This window comes from Carettochelys insculpta, chromosome 1 (assembly GCF_033958435.1).
Source record: "Carettochelys insculpta isolate YL-2023 chromosome 1, ASM3395843v1, whole genome shotgun sequence".
In the NCBI taxonomy this organism is placed as follows: domain Eukaryota; kingdom Metazoa; phylum Chordata; order Testudines; family Carettochelyidae; genus Carettochelys; species Carettochelys insculpta.
The window spans coordinates 222,782,005-222,802,234 of NC_134137.1; the positions used below are offsets into that span (position 1 = coordinate 222,782,005).

Consider the following 20,230-nt stretch of genomic DNA (forward strand, 5'->3'; position numbering starts at 1 on the left):
CACTCCGATGAGTCAGCAGCCAAGCTATCACATGGAAGGGAAGCACGAGACTTGCACCTTCCATAAATCTGTGTTGATGATTTGGAGCCAGTGCTGCAGCAGCTCTGCACACTTAACTCACTAAAGTCACTGGCTGTGAGAGAAGGCTCTTTATCATGATACTCTGCTTAGGTGGGAAAAACAGATGGATCTTTTATGACCCCAACCCTTCAGAAGTCTTCACTACATTCCAGATTTTCCAGGAGAATCTAAAATCATTCCTGGTTTTATCCAGGACTTAGACTTCTCTACCATTCAGAAATCTTTTGATACTCTAAAGGTGGGAACCAATGGGTGTAGAAACATGTGAAGTGGGATGCAGATATCCCCATTAACAAGGGAGTTCTTTAAAACAAAGAAGTTTATATCTTACACACAAGGTTGGAGGCATCACAATGAAAAAAAAGAGGCTGAAGACCCTAAAGAACAGCAGCTTTCCAGACCACGCAACAGGATGAGAGGAGCAGAGCTATACAGGAATCTATTTCATATCCAGCATTCTAACATCCAGAAATCCCAAATAACTGGCTTTTTAAACCACAGATAAGTTTTATTTACATTTTCCATAGGTGCAATATAAAGAAGGCAAATACAAATAAATACAGTATAAGTTTACAGTACCACTGTTGTTGGTAAATACTTTGTTTTTCTTTAGTGTGATGCATTGGTACGTATACCTCTCTCTGACACAGAATATTTGAATATCCACCAACCTCCCAGTCCTAGGCCTGTGGGACATGAAAGAGTTTACTTTAGTCAGCAGAAGAGCAGATTTAATGGATGCTGTTGTAAAAATACAAACAGCTGCCAGAGTCTTATCTATGCTAAGGTGTCCATCACTACTACCACTAGCTCAGCTGAAACTAACAGTTGCACCTTCAGAATGCTTTTCTACAGAATCCTCACATAGGCAATATCTTAGTGACAGAAGCAAAAATGGTGAAAAAAATCAGGACTTTGGGAAATGAGAGAGAAAGACTTATCACAAAGAAAAAAAAGAAATGAATGCCTGAGGGAAAACTCAGCAGTTAGGATGTTTCAAATGTTACAGGAGGTAAAGTGGTTGTCCTAAGATTGATGTGTGTTCCTATTCAGCACATTAGCCTGCTTTCCCTACCTATGTTGTCCATTTCAAAATAGCTTTAAATATGCTTTTTAAAAATTCTATTTCACAGTGCACTTTCACAGAGGGTGCAGGCATGACTCTAGAGGTAGGATTTATTAGTTCTCTGGAGAACCAGCAGAGGGAGAACAAGAGCAATTAAAGAATTGGTTGTAGTATCTAAATAGTGTATTGCTTCTATGTTTTAATTCTCACCATTCTATCTACTTTCAATTCCTGGAATTCAGTTAGCTACCAAATTTCTAGAAGTATAGAGGCCAGTACAGTGGAGAGTAACTGGTCCTATAGTACTTTCCACTTCACAGAATATGGAGCCAGAAGATACATCTACATTACGAAATAAATTCAAATTTAATGCAGCTAGCTCCATTGTACCAAGTGAATGTCTTCACTGTAAATACTGTTAGCTCAATTTAGGTTACACTAATATCAATATCACAATTTGTTGGAACCGTATAGGTGTACCATCAAGTTCAAATTTAAAACAGTTCAAACGAAGGCTTGTGTGGAAGCACCATGTCTTTGAATTGAATTCATCAGCCCTCAGAGGCTGGCTGGTGCTGCTATGCCTGACTCCCAGCGCCCTGCCACTCACAGGAGCCGGGAAATTGACTGGCACAGCAGCTCCTGACTTCGAGGTCCCGCAAGCCAGGTACAACAGCAGTAGTGGTCAGTTTCCCGGCTCCCCCCAGCTGTGGGGATCTGGGAACCAGGCAGCATGGTGATCGCTGCCTTTGGAAAGTTTTCAATCCTACTTCACTTCCTACTTGGATTCTCTGAATCCCCTTTGGAGCTTCAGAGATTCCCCCATAACCATTATCCTCAAATTTCTGCATCATGACCACCTATCCAGACAAGGAGAATAGCACAGAACTCCCGTGGGAGTACATCAATAATTAACTTTCCTCCAGTCAACTGGAAGGACCACAGGGAAGTCCCGTAAAATAGTTTTCCCACCCAATGTTTATGTTTCCAAAAGGGATTGATCACATTCTCAGCCACTAATCACCTTGGAATCACATGATTAGAAAGCAACTACTTTACTTTAAAAGCATTCTAGTACAGTGCACATAATTTCCCATGAGGAATTGCCCTCAGGGCAAAAGGACAGATTACCCTGGCCCACATTAGTAGTAGTGACACAATTCCAGGGCACATTTACTGTGTGAACATATTTTCAGATGATCTTCATGTAATTTCCAGGATGGTTATACTTCAGTATTCCAAAAGTTCTGTAGGTATTACACAGTGTGTTGCATGCAGATTGACAGCCTAACATTCAGATTTTCTTCTTCACTGCTGAGTTTGCCAAAAATAAATGCTTTAAAAATACAAAATTTAGACAGCTATCTAATTCTGGCTGGGATGTCCAGGAAGAGACAGCATGCTGACCCTCCCCCACCATGCCTTCGGCCCCTCCACTCTCTGATTTGCTCACCTTGACAGTTTTTTTTTCCTGATTTGTCCACCTTGATTCCTGTTTTTGGTTCTCTGTGCCTTAAATATTGAGTCTGTTCTGGTCTGGCTATGGTCTGAAGAAGTGGGTCTGTCCCATGAAAGCTCACCTAATAAATTATTGTGTTAGTCTTTTAAGTGCTACTTGACTGCTTTTTTGTTTCTATAGTATATAGACTAGGATGTCTCTGTTACTTGTGCAAAATGAGCGTAAGATGCTATCAAAGCATAATTTTCTTCTCATTCACTTTCAAATATCCTGCATTCATATTACAAAGGTGTAAATAATGACGAAGAACAAAACATTATAGAACCAAGCTCCATATGCTGTCCCAGTGTTTAACGGGGTGGGGGGGGGGGGAGAGAGAGAGAGAGAGAGAGAGATGATAAATAATGTCAGACTGACAGCCACAAGTATAGGGCAAGCAACAGCAATAAAATCTTCACATTATACTGTTGGTCTGGCTTATCCCTGATATTGAGGGGACCACTTTTCATGAAAATTTTTTCAGTGTCTATTCAGTCCTGGCCCTTTCTTTTCAGACTGCCACCCAGTGCCACTGGTGATTTGATTTTGTAATATGGACATCTGCCTATTAGGAACTGGACTGAAAGCCCCTTAACATTTGGGCTATCAGACAGTAATTTTTTTTCAGCTTGATCTTCTGCCATTACCCTGCCTTTTGAATCCAGGCTCTCCAATGCTCCAAGGCAGATAGCCTTCCACTTTGACACTGTACCTCTCATTTCTACTCCCTTTTACCCATCAACGCTGATCCCACGCTGTCACGTATGACTTGTACGACCAGTCTGTCTTCGTATTACTATCAGGTCCTGCTGGGCCATGGACCATAGGACAATATCAGATCCCTGCTACCTACAATTCCATTCATTTTTATGAGCTCAATCCCACAACGCAATACAAAGAAAACTTCTACTGAAGTGATTTCAATGTATACTGTGTTCATGGGAAAGCTACACACAGAAAACTAAACATGCATAATTCGTAATCATTATGAATTGCCAGATTTCTACTAAAATGAGAATTCAATAATTACTATAGGACTGAGTTTTAAAAATTGAAAAACAAATAATGAACAGGAATACAAGGGACAGTGTTAACTTGAAAACCAAATTAGGGTAAACCCTAGCTTTTACTCAACCTTCAAATCACCCCTTATTGAAAACTCTGATAAGTCAACCAAGCATGCCTGAGCTAGTAAAACACTTCACAAGATCCTGAAGATTTAGACTTTGTCAAAAATATCAATAAAACCTTGGATTATGGAAGGAGAAAGAATATTAAAAATCCATTTTTATACAGTGATGTTTGTTTATTTTCCGAGTTTTCTTGGGCTACAGAGACAAAAAAAAAAAAAAAAAAAAATCAGCAAAGTCAGTTTCACTTGTTTATGGTCAGTTTCTCAGTGCTGCAAGGTTTGGAGTTGCAAACCCTGCAGACAGAACAAGTGGTTATTTTCAAGACTATTCACACTGGACTGTTTAAATTAATTGTGAAACAATTTGATAGGTCTTAGGTTTTATCAAAGTTTTTTATTCCAAAATCTTAATAACCTAAATCTAGTCTACAGTTATTAATTTTTTCTTTCATATTTGTAATCTATTCCCAATAGAAGTAATGTTCCCCAACACATAATTGTGAAAAATACCTGACAATTATATAGAAACTAAACTAATTGGATTATATTGGGCCATATTATGCTATCAGTTTAACAACAAAACCGCGGTCTGACATGTTTCTGCTTAAAAACTAATGGCACAGTATGGACTGTAGAAATTAAACAGGAGTCTCCTTAAAATGACTTTTAAAAGCTATAAAATCTGAGTATGCACTCGTCTATTTTTAAACCATCCTACAGAATTCCATAGTAGGGAACTCATTCACCATTGAAATATCAGATTTATATAAATGATAATACATTTTTAAAATGTTCTGCAGCTGTTCTCTTATGAGTAAGCTGAGCCTATGGAGAAAATGTGGAAATGGGAAAACTGAGTAATATTTACCATTATGATATATCCAACTCAGGAAATTACTACAACTGTGTGTATCAAAATAAACAAAGATTGATATTTCATCTCTCCTCCTAACAAAATTACTAAAAAAAATTGAGTTGGTATTTATTTGGCATTTGTGTTTAACTATCTGGTATTCCCACTTTTTGGCCCTGCTAAAAACTCCAGCACTTGGGTCGATCTCACAGGAGTTGAAGAGGCATATATGCATGTCATCCAGCCTAAAACTGTGTTAGCTACAGGGCATGGCAAAGCATGAAATAACTGCTCCAAAGTACTTCCTCATGTGGGTGTGTTAGATAACTGTCTGCTCCAACACTAAAATAAATCATACTGTGACCCACTCACCACTGTGGGATTCTACTGTTAGACTGAAAAGTTAGGTAGAATTAGAATAGGTAGACCCCCACCCGCTGACAATCAGTGAGGATGTGTAATGTCAGGTCTTGCCACTCTGCTAAAAACCCCTGACCCAAAAGACTTTTTGGCATTTGGAGTTCCAACTACAGCATCATACGCTGGCTTTAAGTTTACTTAGGCACTCTCCCTTTTGCTGTTGTATACACACTACAAATAGACTTTGCCATATTCAGAGCTCAGCCTTTCGCTAGAAAATACTTTGGTTTGATAAACAAATTAATTTTTAATGGCAAAGTAATTTTAAAAGATATTTGAAAACATAATTTTCTTCTTAATTGAGGATTAAAAATGTTTCTCACTCCTTCTTCTCCCACTAGTCAATTCTTGCCTGGAGTTCCAATAAAATGATTTGATAATTTGTAAATTTTTAATTTAGAAGAGATTGTATAGGGTCATGACTTCTGTGAAACATATTTAAACAGTATTAATAGCATCACAAAAACTCACAGATAAAAATCAGTGCTGTAAGAGATCACACACCTGTATTGATTCAAAAGAAAGTGATGAGTGTCTACAAATGCACAAACAAGAAGTCCTGTGGCACCTTATAGACTAACAGATATTTTACAGCATAAGATGCCTTTTTGATGTTTTTGCAGATACAGACCAACACGGCCATTCCTCTGATACTAGAAATGCACACATACTTCAATGAATGGGAAATGGAGGTGAGAATTGCTAAGGCTTTAGCTCCATCCATCCAGACTAACTCCCAACAAAATGGCATCAAATATTCTCCCATTTGAGACCTACTTTTTTTTTTTTTTTAAATAATTCAGCTCCTATGCTCACATCAAAGTTTCAAGGCTTGAGATAGGGACAGAATACCTTACTACAGTGGTATATAATTTGTAGTAATAAAAACATTTTAAATTTGACAACCAAATGTTAATTAGGAGCCTGAGTTGAAGAGAGACAGGAAGGGGAGAAGAAAATGATGTGTTTCATTCCTGAGTTAACAGATGGACCATGGATTTTGACAAAACACTATAAAGAGCCACTTAAAAGTTCCACTTAGGCCCTTGGGGTGCGGGGGAGGCTAAATCAGACCAAGCAAATGGATCCTGTATCTACAGAGCCAGTGGACTGTTTGCTGTTTTGGGTTTAAACTAACTTGGTTTGTCCAGTGAGGAATCAGGTTTGTTGAGAGGAAAGTTATAAAGAGACAGGACATAAAAATACAAAACAAAAGCCAGCTGGTACCAAAAGCTGCCCACTGTCCTAAAACAAAGGATTTTAATAAACGTTTCACAAGATCTGAACCCTAATAGCATGTTGAAGGGTCTCCTTTGCAGTCCCAGGTGGACTAGGAATATTACTATATGGACATGTATTATCGGAAAGGCCTAATGGATTTTTTTAAATAGCCCGCCTCTTACTATTAAATAAATTTGCTATTTAAAAAGGCAATTGTTATTCTCAAGAGATCTACACTGATCAGCATCCATTTTCTGTAATTACTCAGATTCTTCAGAATGTTTTATTTAACTCACTTCCACTCACTAGTTGTCTTTTAAAAAAAAGAAAAAAATAGAGTAGCAGTTTTACCCTCCAACAGCACTGACAGAGCTCTGATAAAAAGCCCATTTCAAATGGGTCTGTTTAGCCAGTCTTTAGAACCTATGATAAGCCTGCACTTGAAAAACTCAGCATTGTTAAGTAGTCTGTGAAATGCAACAGAAGCCCATAAATACAATAACAAATCCACAGACATACTATGTTTGAAATAACAAATACAAAGGTTATTTGTGGAATGAAAACATGGTAAATATTAAATGTTGCTGGACAAAAATGGCTCAAAATATTTCATAATTTGCTTCCTCTGTAAAAGGATATGTATCTCCCCCTCTCCAAATACACATACTGAAACACAAGCAAAACTGCATATAAGGGGAGAGGGCACTCAAAGATCCAAACTCCCTCTTAGAAAGTTTGAATTCAGATTAACCCAATCATGCCACTATGATGTTACATTGTATCAGCCACGTAAAAGTTAGAATCCCTCTCCTGTTCTCTCCTAAGTAAAATAGTTAATTTTAAAGTGTTTTAAGAAATCTACTACTGAAAAGTACATGAATAATAGTTAAAAATCACCTCTCCTCTAGTCCCCTCCCAAAATTTTTAAAATAATCATGGCAGAAAAAGTGGAACCCGCCTTCTCTTTTTATTTAATGTACAATAAACATGGACTTTAAACATATAGTAAATACAAAACAAAGAACAAGAAGCACAGTTAAACCTGGTCCCTGACAATACAGCTAAAGCTCATTGACAAATATTAACAAAAACCCATTTTGCAGTAAATAAGGAGAATATGTTATATGGATGGACAGATGGAACTACATAAACAGAAAAGAAAAAGCAGAGACCCACAGACATACGGAGAGGGCTGTTTTAAAAGAGTGCAAGATATTGATTTACTTGGAACTAGTGTTGGAAAACAAACATATTTGTTTCCTTCATTCATGATTTTTTTCCCCAAAAAAGTAATTAAAGTGAATCATAAGGGGGCACACCCTGAAATAAGTAGAAGGGGGAAAACATTTGAAGAGGCTAAGGCCTTATATAGATGTTCCAAATTTTAAGCTAGTAAATAGGTTTCACAAACTTACATCTCTATGTTAAAAATAGAGAGGGTGGGAGCTGAAAGGATAAACAAGTGTCATGCGGCTGGTGGGGGAGCAGAATTTTTTTTTTTAAATAAAAAGTTGACTGGCCTACCTTGTTCCCCAGTCCTCAGTTTGTCTCCTCATAGTCGCTGTCTCCCTGGAAGTACAGTGTGAGTGGTAATGACTGCCTGTCTCCCTAATGAGTCCATTTTCCTGCTCTTGATGTTGTGTATATACACACACTGCAACCTACCTTACAAACCACAGAGACGGGAAAGGGAGTGAGAGTGAGAGAGAAAGAGAGAGAGAGCACGCAAGCCAGAGTGTGAGAGGGAGAGAGAGAGAGAGAAAGGCACACACAGACAAAGCCCTCCTACCAGACAGCAGACAACCCTCCTTCCCCTATCTAGCAAAATACAACTCGGCTAATGCAGCAACAGGTTCAATACTGCCAGACTGAGACAGCGTAAAAAAAGGTATATAGTGCAGATCAAAATTACTGGCAAATAAACTGTTTACAGCCAGCTGGTTCCACCTTTCTTATTTATGTTACAGAATGTTGGAATGCATTGTTTCAGACAGCCCATGTAATTATCATAAATACATTTTGTGCATATTAGCATGAAGCAAAGAAACATATCAGCCATTCTGCTCTGTAACCTTATAGCTTTAACACATGCAGGGAAGGTGTAAACATATCTCTTTTGATAGGCAGGCTACACAAAGCCCACTGATGATTTTAAAGTCATGAGATCTTTCACAAACAGCTCCTGAAGACAGGTTTATCCAGACAATAGGGGAGCAGGGAAAACTGATCTGGAGGAGAAGAAAGTCTCTATCAGAGGCTGCTCAGTAAGCAAGAGGGCCATTCTCCCCAAAACTCTGTGTGCGTGCGTGCGCGCGCACACACACACACACACACACACACACTCGCTATAATAATAAACTGTGCTTATGTCTGAACAGGTGCAATGCATATAGTACATAGTGTTACAAGGACAGAAATACTTCAAGTAAAGAAATCCCTTTCCAATGGCAAATAGGACAAGGCTATTTAAAATAAAGGTCTGGGCTAAAGAATGCTCCCCTCCCCACATTTTTCCCATGGGGTGCGGGGGGGGGGGGCAGGAAGGGTGAGAGAAGCAAATTTCTGTGTTCCCACACAGCTTATTTCTACAGAAAATTCATATCACAAAAAAATCTTCCACATCTATAGAAAATATATGCTGTACATCAATGCTACATGCTGCCCCAAAACTGTTGCCACATCCTTCTTTCTCACCACACAAACTTTGTCATCCTGAAGACAAAATTTCTGTTGACTTAAATGAGCATTAAGGCTGCAGGAGCAGGAAAATAATGACACTTTGTACCTGTACACATAAGTTACCTTGAAGCCAAGGATCTGAAAGCTTTTTTTCCCCAAAAGGTGGATATATGATGGGGATAGGACCCTAAAGTTGAGACAAAGCGAAACAACGTATAATGAGGAATTTTCCCCCCATAAGAAATATAAATAGAGGGGAATAGAGACTGTAAGAGCATAGATTTTGCCTACGCAACCGTTAAACCCTAATGTACCAGTCACATATTGTACCATGCATTTAAAAGATTTTAAGTAACATTTTAAAGAAATGATCCTAACCTAAAGTACATTTTACACCATTGTCATCCCATGTGCAATATTTTTACTTGCCATTATACATACATTTAAAGCATTTTAAGTACCATTTAAAGAAATGAGCCCAACCCAAAACACATTTTAAAACCATTTTTATCTTATGCACAGCATGACACAGGAGAGTCAGAGGATACTGGGAGGGTTCATTAATTTCCTGTTTTCTGAATGATGTAATGACTGAAGTGCAAGAAATTTTTACTTTGTTTTAATTAAAGTTTCAGTGACATGTGGGGGAAAAAAACTTATATCTAAGCAACTTATAGAGAGGACTGACTACTGTTTTATTGCCCCCATTTTTAGATGAGGGAAGCGAAGGCACAGAGCAGTAAAGTTAATTGCCCCAGGCTACACTGTGAATAAGTGACACAGCTAAGATTAAAATCTAGCTCTTCTTGAAGCTAATCTAAAGCCCTTATTATTAGGGAATTCTGCATCCCATGATGTTTATCCTCCCACCACTAGATCTAAATCATGTTGCTCCCAAGTGGATGACTTAGTAGGTAAGAGGTCTGAAACATCCAGACTTTCTAGATAGTCAAATGTGGATCCCAGCAGCTGACTAGGTCTTCATGATTTACATATCACCTACATAATTTTAACTAGTCTGTAGCTGGTGCTTTTTACCTCCTTATGGTGACTAGTATGTGCTTTACTGCTTAAATAGCTAAAAGTTCCTTCTACAAAGTAGGAATGTTAACGGTTAACCAGGTAGGGGTTGGAGCTGCCACCACACCTGGTTCAACCCCACAGAGACCGCTGTGGATGCAGCCTGAGTACCCTCATCCACAGCTGCCTCTGGAGCATCATCACCTAGCCATGCTGGTGCCACATCCCCACCACAGCCATCCCTCCCCCCCATTTAATTGGTTAACCAGTTAAACTTAATGTTTAACCAGTTACCTAATTAAATAGGATTTTATATCCTTCGTACATAGTGATGTGCTGTAAATACATAGAGATTAAGCATGTTTTTTCAGAAAGTTATTTTCAGAAACAACCTGCCCGCCCCCACCCCAAGTCAACAAATCCTGTTCATCTTTTAGTGGTTGAGGCAGGGGAATTTTATAGAATCAGATCTAAAAGAAGGAAAAGTCACCAGGCTAACTTCTTAATACTGAAACAAATTCACCAATGTTTTAAGTGGTAGACACACTACTCAAGTCAATGAAATTACTCCAAATTTATACAGGTTTCTCAGTCATCAGAATTTGGTCCCAGTATTTACCACTGGAGAGGAAATATGGTCTTGTGATCAGGACAGGGGACTAAGCATGAAGGGGACTCTGCTACCAATTTACTATGACCACAGAGATGTCACTTCACTGTTGCCTCAGTTTCCCCATTAGTAAAAATGTATTGAAATGCTAATAACTTTCCTCACAAGGGAGCTATGAGGCTTTATTAGCCTTTGTAAATTGCTTTGGTCTTCAGAGGAAGCTAGAATGATAAAAAGGATAATTATCACTAAGTTTAGATAATTTACTGATTAGCATGAGTTGACCTGTGTGAAATTCATCACTTTTCATTCACAGGGCTTTGTACACACTTATGCATCTCATATCACAAGGCGAGTCCCTGAGATTTGAGTAAAAATATAAAGAAAGAGTTCAGGACATCACACTTAAACAGTCTTTTGAGGGGGGTTGGGGGCGGCTGCAGTTTAACTCAGATCTGAAATTCTTCACTCACTCTCATCTACATACAGCAAATTCCAGTCAGAGGAGAGATCTTAATCCCAATCATGCATTGATGAAATTCAGATTTGGCTCTGAATCAGATAGGTATCCCTGAAGCTTAAGGAAGTTTAGATCCAAATTAAGGCCTACAATTGAATCTGAATCTCTTAAACTGTGTCTACAGAGTTCTGTCAATAGAAGTCACTGTCAGATTTCCTGACAGAACCTCTGTCTACAGAACACATCCACACTTAATAGGGGCTCCCCATCAATGCGCTCTCTCAGAGAGAGTGGCCCGACTGCCCTGCCTTCTGTCAGCAGAACAGCCAACCAGAAGCTCTGCAAACAGGGCTGCTCAGTGAATCGGAAGCCTTCTGTCGACAGAGGGCCCCCAGGGAGCATCTACATTATTTTTTGGCAACAGAATCTGTCTGAAGAGGCGCTATGCCTCATATGGTCAAGACAGAACTCTGCCAGGAAAACTGCTGTGTTCTGTTGACAGATGCTCAACAGAAGGCATTTGTGGTGGGGACACTACAGAATTCTGTGACAGAAGAGGCCTTCTGTCAACAAAACAAGGGAGTGCAGACCCAGCTTTAGGCTTTAAATTCAGATGAGACTCTGAACTACATCCAAAAACTCTGGGGAAGTCAGCTTTGGCTCTAAACCAGGAGAAATTAATCTAAACCTTCTCAGATTGGATTAAGATCTGAACTTCCTTCAAACTAAATCAGAATTTACTTTGTCTTTTTAAAATTTTAGATCTGTATCCAAATTAGAAAAACAAATCCAACTTCCTTCAAGCCATGAATAAAAACTGAGGAGCTGGATTTGATTCCCATCTAGATGTGGGGCTTTTCAGATCCCCGTGATAACGGTAGCCCCAGAAATTAAACATGAAAATTTGGATGAACTTTGGATCTGCACTCAATCTGAACTCCCTCAAGCTTTGAGGGAGTTCAGAGTTGCATATAAACTGGGAAGCTAGGTCCAAACTTTCTGAAGATATGAAAAAGATTGGATCTTGATATGAACTGGAACTGATCTTCCTGAATCTTTGCAAAATTCAGCTCTGTAATAGAGTCCCTCAAACTGTAGGGAGCCGGAGATCTGTATGTGAAATAACTAGCCTGGAATCCTCCATAAGATGGAGCCAAACTTCCCAACCTTTCCAATCTGATGCCTGTTGGGAATCTGGAAGAGTTCAGCTCCTGAGCCAAACTTTGCAGCACCACTCCCTTGCCACCAAATCCTAAATTAAAAAAAATCAGCTAAAACTGCCCAAGAAACCAGAGGATAAATAAAGAATCTGTTATTTTCCTCTTGTAGAGGCAGAGGCCATCAAGGGTATGCGAGAAATGGTCTCCCTGGATGCAGAGGCAGTTTTCTGCCTGGTAGTAAGGATGGAACACTGTAGGCAGACAGTTAGCAGGCAGATTTAGTCTATACTGTATCCTCTCCCCTTGAGATATGGGGGCCCCTGTGAACAGTGGCAACTGAGATGACAAAAGGTATGGACTTTGCAGATCCCAGGGGCCAAAATCTGCTGTTACCACAACACCACACAGACTTGTAAATCCTGTCCCCTCCTGCATGGAAAAGGAGCAAGCTATTTGGATAAACTGGTGTTAATACCACACTAATGATTCACATGCGTCTGAGAAGAGGCAAGGTCACCCTGCCTCACCACTGAGATCTCAACTTAACTACGGTAACATAGAAACTACAGGTCTGAATTTCCATTATCTTGTAACTTATGCAACTGGCTATGGAAGCCTGTCCAATAAAGTTATAAATCACTCTCAGATGTATGTGAATGGAGAATTTTGACTGCTCATGTTTTGCAAATGTATAAATTAAGGCTCTTGATTAATTGCCATTAACTCACATGATTTACTCAAAAGAGTGATGAAAATTAATTGCTATTAACCATATTGTTAAAACAAAAAGTCATGTAGCACTTTAAAGACTAACAAAATAATGTATTACTTGATGAGTTTTCATGGGGCAGACCTACTTCTTCACAAAAGCTCATCAAGTAATACATTATTTTGTTTTAAAGTCTTTAAAGTGCTACCTGACTACTTTTTTGTTTTGTGAAGACACAGACTAACTCGGCTACTCCACTGTAAATATTGTTACAGTAGGAAACCAACTGAAATGTATTAAATATTTTGGACCTTCTACATTTTCAAATCTATTGATTTCCATTACAACACAGAATATCAAGTGTACAAGTGTTCACAATATATTTTTATTACTAATATTTGCACTATAAATCTAAACAGTATTTTTAATTCACCTCTTACAAGTACAGTGCACTCTTTATTGAGATAGTGCAACTTAAAAAACTCTGCATTTGTAATTATATAACTGAACTTCAAAAGAAAACAATGTAAACTTTTACAGCCTACAAATCCACTTAGTCCAACTTTTTGTTCAGCCAATCACTAACACAAAAGTTTGTAACAACTTTGCTTACAATTTGCAGGAGACAATACTGATCCTTCTTGTTTACAATGTCACCTGAAAGTAAAAACAGGAATTCGCATACTACTTTTGTAGCTAGTTTTGGGATTTATGTGCCAGACGTGCTAAACCCATGGTACCCAACAGAAATTTAAAGATCCCCACAGCCCTGTCCCCACTCAAAATAAACGCACTCCCCCAGAGCCAGGCACCCATCCTCCCCCTGCAAATGAGCAGCAACTCACCAGAACTACTGCCGCTGGAGCTGCTGGGCTATGCAAGCCAAGCCACACCACTTCTGGAGCTTCATGAGCCACGCCCAGTGGGGCAATACTGCTACCGCTGGAGCCACTAAACTGTGGCAGGAGCTGCGCATACCACATCCAGAACCACACAAGCCACTGCAGACGGCAGCTGCTGGAGCCGCATGAGCTGCAGAAGGAACTGCCACCACACGCTTGTCCCACCAAGGAGTGGGGCGCATGCATGGAGCGGGCAGAAGGCACTCCATGTGTCTGGCTCTGAGGAGCCACATTTCACCACACCATGGTGTCCAATTTGCCACATGCAGCAAACGAAGCATATTGGACACCATGGTGCTAAACATTCATGTGCCCCTGCGTGCTTTCACCACCATTCCAGAGGAAACGCTTCTATGTTAATAATGGCCTTTTTTTCTTTAAAAAAAAATTGTTAATTAAATATGTGATTGAAATCCTTGGGGGAGAACTGCATGTCTTCTGTTCAGTTTTACCTACATCTAGCCATCTATTTCACATTTTAGCAGTCTTGGATGATGATCCAGCACATTATTTAAGAACACTTATGCTGCAGATGTGACAAAATGCAAAGAAGGTACCAATTTGAGACATACAGCACTCAACCCAAGGTTTAAGAATCTGAAGAGCCATCCAAAATTTGAGAAGGATGAGGTGTGGAGCATGCTTTAAGAGTAACAGTCCAATGCAGAAACCATAGAACCCAAACCACCAAAAAAAAGAAAATTCAGTCTTCTGCTGGGGGCATCTGACTCAGATGTCAAAAATGAACATGCACCAGTCCACTTTGCTTTGGATCATTATCAAACAGAAATCATCATCACAATGTTGAACAGTGACAGAGATAGCTGTGTTAGTCTGTATTCTATCAAAACAAACAAGCAGCCATGTAGCACTTTAAAGACTAAAAATAATTTATTAGGTGATGAGCTTTCATGAGACAAACCCATGCCCACGCACCATGTATACAGGACAGACTGCAAACACTCTTCAACAAAGAATGAATGGACACAGAACAGACATCTAGAAACTCCTAACACACAAACCTGTCAGCCAGCACCTTAAAGGAGTGGACCATTCTGTTAATGACCTCAAAGTCTGTGTTTTACTGAAAAGGAACTTTAACAATTGTTTCCAGAAGGAATGCTCATAACTGTCATTTATATTCAAATTTGACACATTAACATGGGGTTTGAAGCGGGACAGCAATTATCTGACCCATTCTAAGGGTTCTTTTACACAGTTTGTTTTATCTAACTCTCAACTTCCCTGCCCCCACACTCCTCTCCTGCCCCCCGCCCCCCCCGCTCTTCTGATTTACCAACCTTGGTGATAATTTTTCTGATTTGTCAACCTTGATAATTTTGGATCTCTGTGCTTTATATATTGTGTCTGTTCTGAGCTGTGTCTACACGTGCACGCTACTTCGAAGTAGCGGCACTAACTTCGAAATAGCGCCCGTCGCGGCTACACGCGTCGGGCGCTATTTCGAAGTTAACTTCAACGTTAGGCGGCGAGACGTTGAAGTCGCTAACCTCATGAGGGGATCGGAATAGCGCCCTACTTCGACGTTGAACGTCAAAGTAGGGACCGTGTAAACGATCCGCGTCCCGCAACGTCAAAATTGCCGGATCCTCCATGGCGGCCATCAGCTGGGGGGTTGAGAGATGCTCTCTCTCCAGCCCCTGCGGGGCTCTATGGTCACCGTGGGCAGCAGCCCTTAGCCCAGGGCTTCTGGCTGCTGCTGCTGCAGCTGGGGATCCATGCTGCAGGCACAGGGTCTGCAACCAGTTTTCGGCTCTGTGTATCTTGTGTTGTTTAGTGCAACTGTGTCTGGGAGGGGCCCTTTAAGGGAGCGGCTTGCTGTTGAGTCCGCCCTGTGACCCTGTCTGCAGCTGTGCCTGGCACCCTTATTTCGATGTGTGCTACTTTGGCGTGTAGACGTACCCTCGCAGCGCCTATTTCGATGTGGTGCCGCGCAGCGTCAAAGTTGAACATCGACATTGCCAGCCCTGGAGGACGTGTAGACGTTATTCATTGAAATAGCCTATTTCGATGTTGGCTTCACGTGTAGACGTAGCCCTGGTATGGCTAGGATCTGAAGAATTGGGTCTCATGAAAGCGCATCCCTTAATAAATTATTTTATTAGTCTTTAAAGTGCTACATGACTGCTTTTTTGTTGTGATCATCAGCATGGATACATCCTGTGATATGGTCATTGAAGCAAGAAAGGGCATATGAATATTTACCACTTTTGGCACGTAAATATCTTGTGATGTTGGCTACTATAGTGACATACAAATGCCTGTTCTCATTTTCACATGACATTGTAAACAAGCAAGCAGCATTGCCTCCTGTAAATTGTGACTAAACTTGTTTGACTGATTGGCTGAGCAAGAAACAGGACTTAGTGGACCTGTAGGTTCTGAAGTTTTATATTTTTAAAGTACTTATTTGTTTACAGTTATAACGTTTGAGAGTTCAACTTTTATGATGGAGAATACACTACAGTACTTGTGTGAAGTGGAAAATACAAATTTTGGGGTTTTTTTGATTTTTTTTTTACAGTACAAATATTTGTAACCAAAATATAAAGTGAGCAGTGTATGTTTTGTATTCTGTGTCGCAGCTGAAATCAATATATTTGAAAATGTAAAAACACCCAAAATATTTCAATAAATGATAGTCTATTATTTAACAGCATGATTAATCACATGATTAATATTTTAATCACACATTTAATCATGATTAATTTCTTTAATTGCTTGACAGCCCTACTATAAATGATAGCACAAAATCTAAGGCTCTAGAGAATCAGGCCTCATGAGTCTGGTATTATGACAGGAGTGATAACTAGAAGACAATAACAATCCTTAATACTTGTGTGGTGGCTTCCATTAGAGGATCTGAAGATACTTTACAAACATGGCTTGATTTAGCCTTACAAGCCTCTTGGGATAGAGCGAAGCACAATTATTCCCATTTTGGAAAAGACATGGAGTCAGATTCATCCCTAGAGTAAATCCATAAGGTTAATGGAAGTTGAGACAAAATATATTATTCCATTTATACACTTATAATATTAAGCATCTAAATCCATATTTTCATACCTAAATAAAAAGTAGGCTGATTTTCAGGGGTGATAAGAACCAACAGCTTCAAATGAAAATGGGTGTCGCAGGTACTGAGTGCCTCTGAAAAAAATCAGGCCACTTATTTTAGCGGTCCAACTTTAAGCCTGCAAGTTTGAAAATGCTGAACAAATCAGCTAAAAAGTCAGTGGCAAAGCTGTGAAAAGAATCTGGAAGTCCTGACTTCCAAGCTGGTGCTCCAGCCTAGTACATGCTCTAGCCACCCCGCCCCATCAATCTCTGATGTCTTTCCCATACAGAGATGGTTTTTTTTTTGTTTTTTTGTTTGTTTTTTTTTTGGGGGGGGCAGGGGGATTGCAAACTAAGCAGCTACAGAAGGGTGGTATCTCCATTAAAGCCTTAAAATTAATAATGACAGGCTCCTAAAGGTAGTTAAGGAATTACAGTGATGCACACAGCAGGGGCCCCATCTACAGTCCTTGCAAGGAGCTGCAGACACATTCTGATCCTTGTTAGTAAGGAGAGGTTGCGCAAACCTACCAGGACCCATACTGCAGTGTGTGTTTGCTCACAAGGGAAAACATTTTGCATGCCAGGCAATCGGTGATTGAAAAAGTGTACTTCAGTACCCAAGAATATGTTCTATGGTATGTTTCTCGGTTCTCTCCTCTTAAATCCCTTTTCTATTTAATAATCCCATGCTCACTGTTGGGGACACCTCTTCCAAGGAGAAATAGTTGAACAGGAGGCACAGCATACTAGAACTACATCTCAGGGTATAGTCCTGTTCTCATGTAAATTAATAGGAGTTTTAACAGTTATTTTAACTGAAGCAGGATTGAACTCTAAAGCTACATCCACATGGCAGCCTAAACTCAAAATAAACTACATAATTTGCACCATACAAATTGAGTAGCTTATTTCGAGTGTAGTTTAAAATAGGCTATTTCGGCATTTGACCCTGTATAAACTGTGCCAAATGTCGAAATACTGCACTATTTAGCGGCACTCCTTACTCAAGGGGGTGGTGAAACATCATGCCCGTTATTCTGAAAACAGTTTCGAAATGTCAGACGCAGGTCAAAGACACACAGAGTAGCTATTTCGGGATAGCACAGCCTAAGTGAGGTCCCTGAAGCAAAGATATCAACCTCCATGAACTGTTTGGTTGTCTTGCTCATCCTCATGGTAAGTCAGAGTACCTTTTAATGTATCTATACTGAAAACCGCAAAACTGCACCAGTGCATTCTGGGGCTTTCCTGACGAGCTTTTTACTAGTATGCCCAGCATGGCTGCTGGGAATAGGAGCTTTTGGGCAACTTCCAAATGCAATGGACCCAAAGCAGCCACAACACTCAGGTTTTCATTTTGGCTGCTGTAAGCTACAGTCATTCATCTATTCTTAAGTGAAAGCCCTCATCCAAGGCATTGTAACTAACTAGTACGCTGCTTCTGTGAGTTGACACAAGGTGTTACAACTCTCTTCCATTTACAGTAGGCAGAGCCTAGAAGTACTCAGAACAATATATCTGAGCCCTATTACTTCTAATTAGCCACTGCGACAACATACTCAGGTGTCCTGGACTCCCAGGGTGCACCACACCATCCTGCTACCATATACAGGCAGGATTGGTGATTCAGTTGTCTCTATCAACATCCTGCAGCGTTTGTGCAACTTTGTTCAAACGTAATGAGGAAGATGCCAATTAAAAAGAAAAGCACAAGAGCCCTGCAGTGCAGTAGTCTGATTCAAATTAGACACCTACATGAAGTCATTAAAAGGAGGTTTTCTAAACTTGAGGATAACAAGAGGACAGTGGGGGTCAACAAAAGTATAAGAGAACTATGCTAATACTTATTCCTGCAGAACTGCTGCTGAAGATACACGAAAGACAGAAGGAGAGAATTACAATGTGCTTTTGGCATACTGCACAAAGCACATCATCTCAATATTTCTCCTACCTCAGAAGTTACTACTGAAAGCCAGGTCCAATTCAACAAAATAATACTTCCCATTTATACAGTGCTTTCATCCATAAATGTCACAATGCATTACAGACACTATTGACTCTAACCTTACCACTTCCTCAGTTAGGAAGACTATTATTCTTCCCATTTTACAGGCAACAAAATGGGAGCAAAAGGAGGAAATTGCCGAGTTCATAACACTAAGAACACAGCTCAGACTTTGGACTTCCAGTACCATATTCAAACCATTAGAGTACACACCCTCTTTATAGCAGGATCAGGATCTCATTTACCCCGTCTATTAACAAAAGTGGAGTCTTGACCTCTAAACTGCAGATGGTTTGCCCTAGTATTATTTAATCAAGTGTACAGTCAAATATTATGGGCCAGATCCTAAACTGGGGAAAATTGACACAGCTTTGTTAACTTCAGTAGGGCTATGCTAATTTACACAAATGGAGGATCTGGATCAATGTCATGACACTGTATGACTGCATGATAACCAACATCCTATATAATGATCCTTTGCCAGCATGTGACCTCACTGAATGAGGATGGATGCCATGTGCGTTTGCATCATAGCTAGGAGGAGACAGTGCTCTTCTAAAAGATGATACTGTGTTGTGATGCGCTAGTACTGGTACGACAGCAGGTTGTGACACAGAATCCTTGAAAGCAGGCCTACATTAGAGATTTTTGAACCTGTGGAGCTCTACCAGTGCAAATCCTGACTATGTTTTCACAAGTGTTGTGCATCTACATTGGGGGTCTGTACCAGTAAACCTTACATCAGTGCAGAAAACCCTAATGTGGGCAAAACGAAATGACAACAGGTGGAGATGCAAATTCACAACATAAAGGTGCTTTACTACACTACCAGACCTGAGAACAGTAAGATGAGTAAGCTCTGTTCCAGGCCCCTCAGCACTATACATATACATTTGGGGCCTCCATGGTTTTAAAATAAATAGTGGGTCTCTACTACTTTAGAATAAATAAGTCTCACTGTTCCCTTTATTGTGCTATAACTGACAACTAGCAGTGCCCGTATCATCCACTATCAAACTATGCATCTGTTTTTAATGCCCATGCACTAAGTCCATGAGGTGCTGGATATTAACTTACTTTAAATTAGGGGACAATTGCAGACTTATTCAGCTGTTCAGTTACTGTATAAGACCCACTCTCACACAATGCACTTGAAATGGAATGGGATCTTGCTACATAGCCTAGTCCATTGTGCAAGGCACCCTCAGTTATAATTATATGGTTCCCAAAAGCTACCTATAATTGAATTAGAGGGTGCCTCGTGGCATTTCACACAACCTTTGAAGGACTATGAAATCTGAGCAGTCCCCTTGCCATCTGGAACAAGAATGAG

General features: G+C 39.9%; 1 protein-coding gene across 14 annotated transcripts in view; it reads right to left on the reverse strand.

Moving 5' to 3' along the window:
* ZBTB20 (zinc finger and BTB domain containing 20) overlaps positions 1 to 20,230 on the reverse strand; it is a 750,151-nt gene that overhangs the window by 696,816 nt on the left and 33,105 nt on the right. For 13 of the 14 annotated variants that reach the window (XM_075000328.1, XM_075000320.1, XM_075000302.1 and 10 more), the window contains exon 1: positions 7,796 to 7,942. The exons of the other annotated variant lie outside the window; for it this stretch is intronic. The gene's annotated coding sequence lies outside the window, so the exon portion shown is untranslated. Of the gene's footprint in view, positions 1 to 7,795; positions 7,943 to 20,230 lie in introns of those variants that run through there. 14 annotated transcript variants of the gene reach the window in all.